We start from the raw sequence: 15,746 nt of genomic DNA, 5'->3' as shown, positions 1-15,746 counted from the left end.
TTGATAAAAACTGTATTATGAAGCCAAGATCAATGATATAAAGAACGATGGAACAAAACTTTGGAGTACTTTAAATGAAATTATGGGCAGAAAGACAAATTCAACTCCATTTTTTTATCAGATAGCTTTTTCATCACAACCATTTGATGACAATTCTTTTAATGATTACTTAATTGGCAAAGTGGGCAAACTTGTTGGCAGGAAATGCCAACAAAGAACAATGAGCCATCGTATTCATGCATAAAAAAAACTAATAATGAAAGAAAAGCATTGTAAGTTAGAATTTTGTAAAGTTAGTGTGGGAGAGGAAGAAAAATTATTGTTAACGTTAAATAATGACAAACCTCCTGGCATTGACAACTAAGACGGAAAGCTGCTGAGGATGGAAGCCGACTTTATTGCCATTCCTATCTGTCATATCTTTAATCTGAGCCTAGAGGAAAGTATTTGTCCTCAGGCCTGGAAGGAAACCAAAGTGATTCCGCTACCCAAGAGTGGTGAAGCAGCCTTTACTGGTTCTAACAGCAGACCTGTCACCTTGCTGCCAGCTCTTAGCAAACTGTTGGAAAGGATTGTGTTTGACAAAATACAATGCTATGTCTCTGTAAACAAATTAACAGACTTTCAGCATGCTTATAGAGAAGGGCATTCAACATGTACTGCACTGACACAAATGAATGATTGGTTGGATTCAGAGCTATCTATCTAATAGAACTCAAAGGGTTTTATTTAATGGAAGCTTATCTAATGTCAAACATGTAAAATGTGGCATACAGCAGCGCAGCTCTCTAGGTCCTCTACTCTTTTATATTTTTACCAATGACCTGCCACAGGCATTAAACAAAGTATGTGTGTCCATGTATGCTGATGATTCAACCATATACACATCAGCAACCACAGCTAATCAAGTCACTGAAACCTTTAACAAAGAGTTGCAGTCTGTTTTGGAATTGGTGGCCAGTAATAAACTGGTCCTGAACATCTCTAAAACGAAGAGCATTGTATTTGGTACAAATCATTCCCTAAGTTCTAGATCTCAGCTGAATCTGGTAATGAATGGTGTGGCTGTTGAACAAGTTGAGGAGGAAAAATTACTTGGAGTTACCTTAGATTATAAACTGTCATGGTCAAAACACATAGATTCAATGGTTGTAAAGACGAGGAGAGGTCTGTCCGTAATAAAGAGATGCTCTGCTTTTTTGACACCATATTCCAAAAAGCAAGTCCTGCAGGCTCTAGTTTTGTCTTATCTTGATTATTGTCCATTCATTTGGTTGAGTGCTGCAAGGAAATACCTAATTAAGCTGCAGCTGGCCCAGAACAGAGCGGCACGTCTTGCTCTTCATTGTAATCAGAGGGCTGATAAATACTATGCATACCAGTCTCTCTTGGCTAAGAGTTGAGGAGAGACTGACTGCATCTTCTTTTTATAAGAAACAATGTGTTAAATCCCAAATTGTTTAAATAGACAACTTACACACACTTACCCCACCAGGGGTCTTTCCACCGTTCCCAAATCCAGAACAAATTCAAGAAAGCGTACAGTAACATATATAGCCATTATTGCATGGAACTCCATTCCATCTCATATTTCTCAAATGAATATCAAACCTGGTTTAAAAAACAAACAGATAAAGCATCACCTCACGGCACAAGGCCTCTCCCCTATTTGACCTAGATAGTTTGTTGTATGTATTGGTATTGATTTGTCGGCTACGTGTGCCTTTTTTAAATACATTTTTGTATTGATGTAGTTTTGTCCTTGAGCTTTTCTTGTCTATTAACACTGGCTTCTCGGGCATTATCACTGATGTCAAGGCTCCTCCCTGCTCTCAACATGCTGATGGGCACCTTTGATGTCATGCACACAGGTGTTCAGACAGCTGCCTCTCAGAAGAGGATTACTTTGTTCATCACTCTTACCAAGCACCTGGACATGCCATGTCAGAGTGTCAGTGTGTCAGGTGGGGTGGCCGGGAGGGCTGCAGTACAGTGGTCAGAGGGTAGGGATACATTAAGACACGACCAGAGGGTACATGAGAGAAGATGTCTGGGTATGTATGGCCGGATGCTATGAGGTCAGGAGAGAGAAGAGAACTGAAGGAAGGATGGATAGAAAGCAAGAAAACAATACTTTATGAGGGAATGAGGAGCATAGAAGTTGCTCTTCAAAAAATATAAATGTAGCTTTGCTTCCAAGCCCTAGTGCTGACCAAAATTATTTTTGGGTTATTAAACAACTAATTGACCTATGTCAGTTCACTTACTTGAATTCCATTCAGTTCTGTATTTGTTTGTGAGCTCAACACGCCGCTTCCCTAGACTAGAGAGAAATCAAATCATTCACGAGACAAAAATAAGTAAAAAACTATGTGGGATTCTGAGCTGAAATTAGTTGTAGTTTTCATCAGGCAAATAGTTCAGGGCAGAAACGTGGCAATTAACTACAATGACCATAATCCATTGCGCCTATTCTTCCCGGCTCAGACAGAGATGGATAGCCGACACACAGACCGCATGAGAGAGGAATGTACACAACACAATTAAGAGGGGGATAGAGACAGTTGGTGAGGTATCGCTACCGGATTGATAGTTGTAGTAGTTGGTAACATAGCTCCCTCCAAAAATGTTACATTTGTTGTTGTTGTTTCTCTGTAATACTACTAGCCACCTGCCAATTTTATGATGTTGGCGTTAGCTACCCCAGATTCCCAATCTCCCAACCTATGACTAAATTCAATTCGATCAAGCATTAACCAGCGATAGCAGACACCTGCATAGACATTTTAGCAGTGTCCTTCAAATCGGTGAGCAGCTGCTCATGTTCATTGTCACAAAGACATACCTGCCCTACTCATGTTAGAAGTTCAGAACGAGAAAGTGTAGGCTATACAGAAATAATTTTGCTCAAATTTAAAATCATTAAACTAAATAATGAGGATTTCTATCATCCTAATTGAGGTGTATATCACATCTCACATTCAAACTTGTAAACAAAGCTGGCGGGGGTTTATTTTATTTAGACTCACATTCCTTTAAATCTTTTACCCAGATTTCAGCAGAGATGCAGAGAAGCATATTTAGCATCTTTAAAAAAATAAACACCAGTCAGTAGGATACAGACAGCTCAAGAGGTATGAATAGATATGCAGAAACATTTACATATTTTTTTACATAGAAATTAAGTATGATGATTATGGCTCTAGATTGCAGGAAAATGCCATTTCAGGTACCCCCCAGCCATCTTCACGTACTTTGTGCCCCCTCATGCGCCCCTGGTTGGTAATAAGCAGTCTTGAAAGTATGCCTTATTTACTTTGAGGAACTGGGAAAATGATTTTGTACGACAGCTCTGCAGCATGCTTAGGCAGATGACTCAAAGGCAGTACAGTATGGGGAGCACAGAGATAACGCTAGATGGTTGTCTGGCTGGCTGGCTGCTACTGCCTGAGCAGGGACGAGATGATGAAATGAAAAATAATATACACTTAAATATTGTATAATTTAATAGTAATGTCCTATTTTTTGATGTCTACACAATGTGGACCTGACAGAGACAATGGAATGTTTTAAATGTTTTGGCAATTGAAAGTTCATTATTTTTGGCTTTGGAATTTCCATTAAAAAGCTCTACAATCATTTTAAGGTCATTATTTCATCATGCATTTAATGTTTAAAAAAAATCTCGAAACCGAAATCGGAATCCATGGTTATTTTGAAACCGAACCGACCTCAAAAAGCACTAATCGCTCAGCACTACCAAACGCACATGCATGCGCACACACCCTTACACACACATACAGGGGAAATACCTAGGGAGAAAGTGTGGAGACCAGAAGACAACCTGTGTCCAAGCGTTGCCCACTGAACGCTCAGGTTACTTTAGACATGAGATCCCAGGCCAGGGCTAATTCATTCTCGGGCATTATCCATGGGAATTAGCCGGTGGCTCCTGTTCTAGTGGGGGACACGGAGCAGCGTCTCAGTTAATTTGGAGTCACGGCTGTGGCAGAGTGGAGGTCAGGACAGGGCACCGTGGAGGGTCTGCCTGCGCCTGGTCTGCTCCTCATCAGCATGCTGCCTGTCTAGGGGGCCGGAGGGAGGCAAGGAGGACTGTAGGGATGGATGGAGGGCGGGAGGGAGGGAGGTGGAGTGGGGAGACGTCTCAGCACTGTTTTCCTCCAGACTCTCAATTCTGATTCTAATGTGTCAGAACCACCCACAGGTGATCAAACAAGATGAATGCCAAGAGGAATTCTATAGGGGATAGACAGAAAACAACAAGGGAAGCTATAGGGGTCAACTGTGGGGGAAATAACTGAGATGGAGGGAGATGGAGAGAGCGAGAACCAAACTCTTTAATAACTATTGACAGACAGCAGACAGACAGCTCGAGGGGCACAGTTGCACATTGCTATAACAGTGTTCATTATCCGGATGCATTTACTAAATATTGGGATAGAATTGAAGGAACTATGATCCTAGCTTTCCCACTGTAAAATGTAACAAGAAGGAGGCCTCTTAGGCCTCACTCCCCCTATCTGAGATACCTACTGCAGCCCTCATCCTCCACATACAACACCCGTTCTGCCAGTCACATTCTGTTAAAGGTCCCCAAAGCACACACATCCCTGGGTCGCTCCTCTTTTCAGATCGCTGCAGCTAGTGACTGGAACTGTCACGTTCTGACCATAGTTCTTTTGTATTTTCTTTGTTTTAGTGTGGTCAGGGCGTGAGTTGGGTGGGTATTATCTATGTTTTCTGTTTCTATGTGGGGTTTCTCGTTTGGCCTGATATGGTTCTCAATCAGAGGCAGGTGTTAGTCATTGTCTCTGATTGGGAACCATATTTAGGTAGCCTGTGTTCTATTGTRTTTTGTGGGTGKTTGTYTTCAGTCTTTGTGTGTCTGCACCAGATAGAACTGTTTCGGTTTTCACTTTTGTTGTTTTGTATTTGAAGTGTTCTGTTTTTTGATTATTATTAAATTAAGATGAACACTAACCACGCTGCGCTTTGGTCCTCTCCTTCCACCGACGAAAGCCGTTACAGGAACGAGCTGCAACAAACACTCAAACAGGACCGTTTTATCTCCATCGCTTCAATTAAAAACTCAATCATGGACACTCTTACCGACAGTTGTGGCTGCTTCGCGTGATGTATTGTTGTCTCTAACTTCTTGCCATTTGTGCTGTTGTCTGTGCCCAATAATGTTTGTACCATGTTTTGTGCTGCTACCATGTTGTGCTGCTGCCGTGTTGTGTTGCTAACATGTTGTTGTCATGTTGTGTTGCTACCATGCTATGTTGTTGTCTTAGGTCTCTCTTTATGTAGTGTTGTGGTGTCTCTCTTGTTGTGATGTGTGTTTTGTCCTATATTTTTATTTTATTTTAAATTTTTAATCCCAGGCCCCCATCCCCGCAGGAGGTCTTTTGCCTTTTGGTAGGCCGTCATTGTGAATAAGAATTTGTTCTTAACTGACTTGCCTAGTTAAATAAAGGTTAAACAAAAATATGAAGGAGAGAGATGAGAGATGAGAGATACAGGACATTGTGAGCAATGAGATGAAAACAGGGAGGAGATAGGGGATGGAGATAAAGACAGAGAGAGATAGTGAGTTTAATGAAGAGTCTTCGTTCAGCTGCAGTTCATACAGACGTGCAGAGTGGCAGCTGTGAAATAATATAGTCAACCCAGCTTCGCCTTACTCTGACAGATACACAATAAATAAACAATGCCAATACCCTGAAATTACTTGCTTTTATTACCCCTCACTCAGTGTCTCATACTCTGAAAACTATAACAGAGAACGTATGGGTGTTGAGGGAGGACTAGAAATCATGTTACTGTACCAGCTGATCATTTAACATTGAATCGTGTGAGAAAATGACGATATACTGTAGCTGGCTATACAGCCTTACTCCTCATAGCTGCAAGCACATAGCAGTACACACAGACATTGTCAAACATTCATTCTTGTTGTGCTTGCTTGCTCTTTCTCTCACACACATGCGCACGCACACACATTTCATATCCATATGGCGTCTGCCAATTATTACGACAGCTCTTCCTTGGAACATGATGGTGGCAGGAGTACAAAAATAACTTTCATTCAATTAGGACCAATGACGAGGCTTAATATTGCTATAATGGAGACATTATTCTAATTATAAATGCCACTTGAATTAAAAAAGTGAGATGAGTTTATACATTAAAAGTTGATGATGACATTCTAGTGAAAACAGTATTGTATTTTGTGTAATCTTTATCTTCATCATCAACTTCATTATCAGACATACATGATAGTGTAAGTTAAATCATCCCATCCAGCCATTATCTGTGTGGCTATCTGTGTTTAAAAATCTTGCTGGCACCAGACCCAGTGTCCTGGCACTAACTGTACTGTGAGTGGACATCTAGTTTCCACACATGTGGCGAAACCCAAGGAGAGTAGTCCATCACTGTGGTGGTGGGGGAAAGTTTCAGTCTGTCCCCCTCAACTTCTCTGTGATCCAGACCTGAGTCCAGTCCCCCATGTCAGAGCCAACAGTAACGGCTGTACTTACTGCTAATCTTTTCCCTGGCTTGACCAGAAACACATCCAACACATCCCACAACCGGTCAATCACTGTAATTTATAAAAGCTGGATAAGGCTCTTTAACACTTTCACTTGTTCTTTTCCTATATGTTGCTTTGTCTTGTTCCCCAGGGCCCGGTTAACCGATAGCGATGGAACATAGGCTTACTAAGTGTTTTAACGGTGCATATATCCTACAATGGCCGAAGATATAACATGTTTCCCAAAACACCACTCATAGAGAACGGTCGTTGAGGCATGTGTCGATGCTGATAGGATCGAAAGAAAGGCAGTGCTGCTCTCGGACCAGATTTCTCCATTCAAATCTTACCATAACATAATAATTATTCCACAATACTGACGATGGATCAGCTCCTAGAGAGATATTATCACTTATGGCTGCAAATATTAAAGGGATTCTTCAAGATTTTAGCAACGAAGCCCTTTCTCTACTTCCCCAGAGTCAGATGAACTTGTGGATAACATTTTTATGCCTCTCCTTGCAGGTTGAAGGAAGTAGCTAACTGGTGTTAATGCAATTGCTAACTAGCATTAGCGCAATGACTGGAACTCTGTGGTAACTGCTAGCATGCTAGTAGATACCATAGACTTCTGAGCTTGCGTTAATGCTAGTTAGCATTGGCTCGCACCCCTACCTCTAAATTCCTTCATTCTGGATGCAGAGACATAAACATGGTATTCATGTGTTCATCGGACTCTGGGGAAGTAGATAAAGGGCTTCATTGCCAAAATCCCGAATTATCCCTTTAAAAAGTGACTTATTCTAATGCTTACTCTATAATAATGCCCTAAATAAAGATTTGGCACATCATGAAAGGCAAAAATTAGACAGTAGCCAAACAGTTAAATAAAACAAAACATTGATTTCAATATCATTGAAATGCAGTATATAGGCTTATGTAGCCTATATTGAGGTAGGCTATTTATCTTTTAATGCAGTCCTCTCGGTTTTCATTTGAAGTATTTTTTTCGCTTGTTTGTAACAATTGCAAAGAAATTGGCAACTTTGTATTTGTAGTCAACTTCGTCATGGAAATATCAGCGCTCACAGAGAGACAGATAAACATCTTGATTCTATGTTTAGCGGTCTGAGGCAGTTTTTAATTAACAATATTGTTCAAGTGCAACTTTAGTAAAGATGGTTTTGGGAAACAGCTCTGAGATTTAACGATGCTCCTACGAAGGTTCTAATGATGAATTTAGCCTTAAGATGCTTTTGGAAAACCGGGACCTGGTTGGTTATTAATGGCTATGGAAACACCCCTGCCCTGTGTACTCATGCGCTCATGTGCTTTGTCTTCTCTTATTCTAGCACTACTTCAAGGTGTCACTTCCGTTTCCCTCTGCACTTCTGGATAAAACACAAACACCTTGTTAATCTGCCAGAATCTGTCTCACTAAGGCTGGGATTCAATCCGATCAGTGGTGGATTCGCTTAATAGCGCTTGACATTTAAAGGTCCCAGCCTAACACATTGCTAAATGCAGAGGATCCCCTACCTATCCAAACACACACACACACACCTCATATTAGTCACATCACAACTACATGGTCACATTAAGGCACCTTTGAACAAGCGGTTTTACATTGCCAGTATGCTGTTAACATTCAGGCATCTTGGCAACCCTCATCTCTCTAAGTACTTGGAATATTTATGGGTATTAGGCCCTGGGTCTCGAAACCACCCTCTGTAACTGGATCCTGGACTTCCTGACCAGAAGGCCACAGGCTGTGAGGATTGGCAACACCTCCCCCACTCTGACTCAACACGGCCCCCTGGCAGTGGGGAACCGCGAGGGCCTTCTATTCCTTCAGAGAATAATAATTGTTGTCATAAAAAAAAAAAAATCCATTTAATCTTTTCAATAATATTTCAATGCTATTCTAATTATATTATTATTTTCAATGATATTCTAATTTCATCTTTTCAGTTTGTGTTAGAAAAGGGCTAAAACTTAAGAGAAAAAGATCCAATCAGGATTATTCTTTGGTGGTCTCTGGGGAGATAAATCAGCCATTGGCTAGGCCTTCAGAAGCTTCATAGAAGGCATCTGCCATTCAACTGTATTAGGGCAGAATTGTGGAGTGAAAGTTGAATCAACCAACCACATTTGGACTTAGAATGGGTGGTGCTGTTTTTTTATAAAAACATATGGAAACTATTGCCTTTATCTTTGCCAACAGGTTACTGCGCAATAGCGGGCAGTAGTTTTCCCATGGCCTAGCTAGATAGCTTTTGTTGTAGCTAGGCTAGTTAAAAGTGGGTAGCAGGTGCAGCAGGTGTTATCAAAGAGGATGTTGTTGCTAATTTGTTTGCTTCGCCCTTTTCAAGATGAGCTTTGAACAAGCAGTTCAGTTTCAAGTGATCCTCATCTGGTGAGTGGAACTGTGTTTTTTATTGCAGCTCATGTGCTGTTGTTAGCAATCTCTTTGAAAATAACTTACTGTATGTGTGTGAAACATTGTTGCATTCAAACTGTACATCAGCAGTTACTTTGTGTGCGGATAATGAAAAAGAAGTTTGCAATGGGAAGTAGTTGTACATTTAGATTGGGAAATGCTTAGCCTAATGGTTGTATTTTTGTATTCTTATGATTGGGACCTTTTGGCTTATTATGTCAACATGAATGGGGAGCTTATCATTTCATCATGCTGTGTGTGACTGCTGTCTTTCTCTCGGCCCTATGTATGTAGGATCTTCATTTGAGCCAGTTTGCTCCGGCAGAAAAATAATTCTGCAGCAACAGGAAATGTAGATTCTAATTCATGTACATTTGGTAGGGGTTGATACATTTTCCGTTAGGGACAATCAAGTCTGAAATTTCAAAGTGGAAATCACAAACTTCAGAAGCCATTTTAAACCTCAAATAAACTTTTTAAAAAAGAGGATTAAATTAAGATCCTACATCTGCAAACAGGCAAGGGAATAAAACAAATATTGCTCCAACCTATTTCTTGAATTCTAAATATCAGACATTTGAAATCTCTAGTTTTGACCTTCATAATACCTCTGATGGCAGTAACTTTACAAGCACTAATTATGGTCAATTTAGACTGAGAATAGTATCTAGTTATGGTAAGGGGTGAAATAAGTATAGCCAGTTATAATTGTAATGGTTTAACAGATTATTTAAAAAAGAGGATAAGTCTTTACGTGGCTAAAAGAAAAGGAATATAATATATACTGTTTACAGGAAACTCACTCTACATCCTTAGATGAAGTTGCGTGGAAAAAGGAATGGGGTGGTGAAATAATTTTCATTCACGGACAAAGGAACTCAAAGGGTGTGATGATATTAATTAACACATTTTTTTATCTGAATGTGCAAATAGTCAGGAATGATTCGCAAGGAAGGTGGATCCTTTTGAATATGAATGTAGACAAAAAAGAGATTTGGCTCATTAATCTATATGGTCCAAATCAGGATGATCCACACTTCTACGAAAACATTTATACCAATTTATTGAACTTACAGGCAACAAATGATCTAATCATTATGGTAGGAGACTATAACACAGTGTTAAGTACCTCAATGGACCGTAAAGGTAATCACTCTACAAACTATCATCACCGTGCCCTTAAGGAAATCACAAATATTATGGAATATTTAAAAGGGTATATTTTACCAGGTATTGTTCATCCTGATCAGACAGGTTTTTACATGGACGATACACTGGAGATAATATGGACCGTAATAGAACATCATGAAACATATAAGAAGCCAGGAATGGTATTTATAGCGGATTTTGAAAAGGCATTGATAAAGTAAGACTGGATTTTATTTATAAATGCCTGGATTTTTCTATTTCGGTAATTCTCTTATAAAATGGGTGAAAATAATGTATAGCAACCCCAGGTGTAAAATAGTAAATAACGTCTACTTCTCAGAGTTTTGAATTGTTAAGAGGAGTTAAACAAGGGTGTCCGCTGTCACCATATCTATTCGTTATGTCCATCGAAATATTGTTATTAAAATCAGATCCAATAACAACATGAGAGGATTAGAAATCCAAGACTTAAAAACAAAGGTGTCCATGTATGCTGGTRACTCAAGTTTTATATTAAGTCCGCAAGCTAGATCCCTGCAATGTCTCATTGAAGATCTAGATAACTTCTGTACTCTCTGGACTTAAACCTAATTATGATGAGTGTACAATATTACGTATTGGATCCTTAAAAAATACAACTTTTACATTACTCTGCAGTTTACCTATACAATGGGCTGATTGTGAAGTAGACATAGTCGGTATTCATATCACAAAATATATAAATAAGCTCTCCACAATGAATTTCAATAGAAAACTTGGAAAAATAGACAAGATCCTGCAACCATCCTGAAAAATTGCCCTGATTAACTCCTTAGTCATATCTCAGTTTACTCACTTACTTATGGCGCTGCCTACTCCTGATGATTCGCTTTTCAAAACATGAGCAAAAAATATTTTGCTTTATATGGGACGCTAAACCAGACAAAATAAAACGTGCCTATCTACAGTGGGCAGAACAAGTATTTGATACACTGCCGATTTTGCAGGTTTTCCTACTTACAAAGCATGTAGAGGTCTGTAATTTTTTATCATAGGTACACTTCAACTGTGTAACGCTCTCTTTTTCAAACAAGCATTGCAGAGCTGGCTACAATTTCAATTTCATCCCCCTGAAAAGATAGAACAAATATTACAACAAATATTATGGCTAAACTCAAATATGCTGGTTGATAAAATACCTGTATTTATGGGAAAGATGTTTGAAATGGGTATTTTGTTCTTAAATTATATTGTAAATTGGAAAGGTAGAATTATGTCCTTCATGGAGTTATCAGAATTGTACGGAAAGGTCTTCGCAATCCTAGAGTACATCCAATTGATTACAGTATTACCCCAAAAATGGAGAAGGCAGGTGGCAGCAGGAGGAGGTAGGGAACTGGTCTGTCTGCCCAATATAAAGGATCAAAACTTGCGGACAAAGAAAAATATAATAAATAGGAAAGTATACCAGTTTCATTTGAGGACCAGGATGTTGACAACTGTGCCATACAGATTGCAAAATAGTTGAGAAGAGATTTTAGAAATAGTACTGTTAGGATATCTGGAGAGACCGGGTCAGTCAATTACTAATATACTAATACCTTAGTAAAAGTATTTATCTTCAACTCACAATCTGTGGATTCTGTTCGATTAGATAGATTGAAATTGTACGTTAAACTTCTCTAGGACAGGGGGCAGCATAGGACAGGGGGCAGTTTGGATGAAAAGCGTGCCCAGAGTAAACTGCCTCCTACTCAGTCCCAGATGCTAATATATGCATATTATTATTAGTATTGGATAGAAAAAAATTCTGAAGTTTCTAAAACTGTTTGAATCATGTCTGTGACTATAACAGAACTTATTTGGCAGGCAAAACCCCGAGGACAAACCATTCAGATTCTTTTTTTTTTTGAGGTCACTCTCTTTTCCAATATTTCTAAGGGACCTTCCTGCAGTTCCTATCGCTTCCACTGGATGTCAACAGTCTTTAGAAATTGGTTGAGGTTTTTCCTTTGAGAAATGAAGAAGTAGCCATGTTCAGAATGAGGCTCCAGTATACCACCCCTACCTTGTCACAACACAACTGATTGGCTCAAACGCAAAAGGAAAGAAATTCCACAAATTAACTTTTAACAAGGCACACCTGTTAATTGAAATGCATTCCAGGTGACTACCTCATGAAGCAGGTTGAGAGAATGCCAAGAGTGTGCAAAGCAGTCATCAAGGCAATGGGTGGCTAAACTAAAATATGTTTTGATTTGTTTAACACTTTTTTGGTTATTACATGATTCCATTTGTGTTATTTCATTGTTTGATGTCTTCACTATTATTCTTCAATGTAGAAAATAGTAAAAAAATAAATAAAAACCCTTGAATGAGTTGGTGTTTCCAAACTTTTGACTGGTACTGTACTTCAATGATGAAACGTAAAGACATGGAGGACAAAGGTCGCAACAACAGGAGTGACTAGATGGTCTGAAATTTGGCTCTGCAAAGCCTGAGACTCTGAAGAAAAATGTACACAAATATACACAAATAAGGCACGCAGACATGCAAAACAAAATGTCTTCACTATTATTCTACAATGAAGAAAATAGTAAAAATAAAGAAAAACCCTTGAATAAGTAGGTGTCTCCAAACTTTGACTGGTACTGTAGATTGTGTACAATCACACACACATACACACCTACGTGCATGTGCACTCACACACAGACAAAATGCCAGAACACGGTGGCCTTGAGAGGAGGCTGTATTTGATATAAGTCTGTGTGTGACAGGGGGTTTAATTGACATGGCTTCCTCCACCCCAGCGGAGAACAAACAATAAAGATATGCTTTCTTTTGATCATCTTATTCCCAGTTGTGTCTGCTACAATAATACACGCACGCACACACACACACACACACACACACACACACACACACACACGGTAGGCCAGAAATCTTGGGCAAATTCCAAAACAACAACGACAACGTGCTATTCTTGTGAAGCAGTATTGTGTTTTTATTGGTATAATTCAATGCTTTAATGTAATAATCTAAACCTTGCGTATTAGGATATAATCACATTATACATTAATTAACCTCCGATTAACATTATGTTTTGTGTTTACTTGAACATCTGAAAGAAAGGCTACACTATTTTCTTTCATTGTTCTTTGTGTTTGGGAACTGGCTGCATTATGGCAGTAACAAGGTCACCCTTGAGAGTTCTAACACATACTGGACACTCAAAGAGGGACCATCTGAAAGTCTAACATCTTCCTGACCTAGCAAAGTGAGTGATAGGACACATTAGACACCTAACGTCTTCAAGATCATCTACGACCAGTAGTAACAATACAACAACATACGCTTTAGAGGAGCACAGCAACACAAACATACCAACATAGAGACCACAACAATGTTATCTGGACATCCAGGAAAAGAGTATTTAGTAATGTGGTCTCTAAATACACATTCAATAAATATGTGAAAAGAGGTGGTATGGTGCTTGAGGATCAAAGGAGGCTTGTGTTTGGAACATAATAAATACCCTGGTTAGTTTCTCCCTATTTCCTCTGCTGGTGAGCACAGTGGTTCTGCCAACAGCCCATCTCCTCTAGACAATCCTTACTCACCCACACACCATCCCACCTCAGCAGCATATGAAAGTATTGAGCGGCTGCTTGTGTTTTCCGCAGGTACAACGTCTCAGAATGTCTCATTCTCTGTGCCGACCCAATTACTTCACACGCTCCCCCTTCATGTTTGATGCCAGTCCGTACGTCAAACCTTCACACACGTCTCCTCTGCCTCCTACCTGACAGGGGAGAGAAAGACACCACACACACACACACACACACATCAGCCAGCAGAACAACAACCACCTCGATACACCATTAATATTTTACTAATATGACAGTTGTGCATGATGTGAAGGCATCACTTTTAATGAGGGCAGACAAAGCATATGTGCTGGAGAGAGATGAGATGTATCTACTGGATGTCTTTTATTTTATTGGAAAGAAAGTGTGTGTGTGTATATATACATATATGCGTACAAGGTGTGTATACATTGAGTGACATGTGTAAAATATGTATACGCAAAGATCTCTAAATGCCTCAGGCTAACATGCTGACCACACCGCTTGTGTCGCGTGCGCGAGCGTTGTAAAATAAATGTACATACATGTTATTCAATCACTGCACCCACACTGCTCACGCACGTCAATGAACTTGGTTCTATTTGTGATGCTTGACGAGCTGCAAGTCCCACCTTTCCCATCTCCTCATTGGTTTTTAGGAGCATATACCCATGTGACATCTCCTCATTGGTTTTTAGGAGCATATACCCACGTGGGTGATTGAAAGATGAACTGAGGTCCACACTCCAATCCAGTTGGTGGTGGTAATGCCCCTTATAGTTGGTTGCCAACCGCCATATAAAGTCCAAAGAACAAGAAGTCTGAAGGAGGAGAGATTACTAGAAACAAACTCGGTTTACCCTTTTATCTGTGGATTAATTATCGGAGTAGAGGACCTTGTGCATTTCAGGTAAAATAACACAGTTTATATCCCAGGACAAATTAGCTAGCTAGCAACAGCAAGCTAGGTAGCTAAATTGGCATAAACGTTTAATTGACTGTATGCTTGTTTACTCCATGTGTAACTCTGTGTTGTTTGTGTTGCACTGCTTTGCTTTATCTTGGCCAGGTCGCAGTTGTAAATGAGAACATGTTCTCAACTAGCCTACCTGGTTAAATAAAGGTGAAATAAAAATAAAATAAATAATGCTTTTCGACCTGTCCCCAAATTAACATTGTTCGTTCAGATTTCGTTTTGATATTTTAACATGCGTGTCCTGATTGCGTCTAGTGTGGGTGGACAAAATCAATATGTGCGCGATGGTGCACGCGGAGGAACGCACACAAGCGTTCTGGTCAGCATGTAAGAGCTCAATGACAAGGTTTTATAATCAGTTAGCAATGAAGGAAGTTTCTCTTCATGACTTACTGTCACGGCCGTTTAAAGGAGTGGACCAAGGCGCAGCGTTTTGAGCGTACATACTTATTTACCGATGTCGCCAACAAAAACAATAAATATCAAAACGACACGTGAAGCCAACGTAGTGCAACTAACAAGGACAACTACCCACAAAACCAACTTGGAAAATGGCAACCCAAATAAGCTCCCCAATCAGAGACAACGATAAACAGCTGTCTCTGATTGGGAACCCATCCAGGCCACCATCAACCTAATTAACCCTAGACAATACAAAATCCCCATAGATAACAAAAACCCTAGACAAGACAAAAACCCATAGACAATACAAAAACTTAACAAACCACCCTTGTCACACCCTGACCTAACCAAATAATAAAGAAACCAAATATAACTAAAGTCAGGGTGTGACACTTACTGGAAACGAACTCCCCGGGTTCTCCCTATACCCAGCACAGTGAGTTCCCATGACCTTCAGTGTTTCTGCTCATCATTCTACTTTTCTCAGGCTCTCTTTCTCAATCGCTCTTTCTCTCTCTGGCCTGTCCCTGCAGCTGGGGTTAAACGATACAAAGCCCTTTCTCTAACCACTCAGAGCTCCACATCTCCTCACTTATGGAACAAATCTATTCATTTTAC

The sequence above is a fragment of the Salvelinus sp. IW2-2015 genome, linkage group LG4q.1:29, assembly GCF_002910315.2.
Source record: "Salvelinus sp. IW2-2015 linkage group LG4q.1:29, ASM291031v2, whole genome shotgun sequence".
Taxonomy (NCBI): Eukaryota; Metazoa; Chordata; class Actinopteri; order Salmoniformes; family Salmonidae; genus Salvelinus; species Salvelinus sp. IW2-2015.
Note: the sequence above shows the minus strand (reverse complement) of the source record.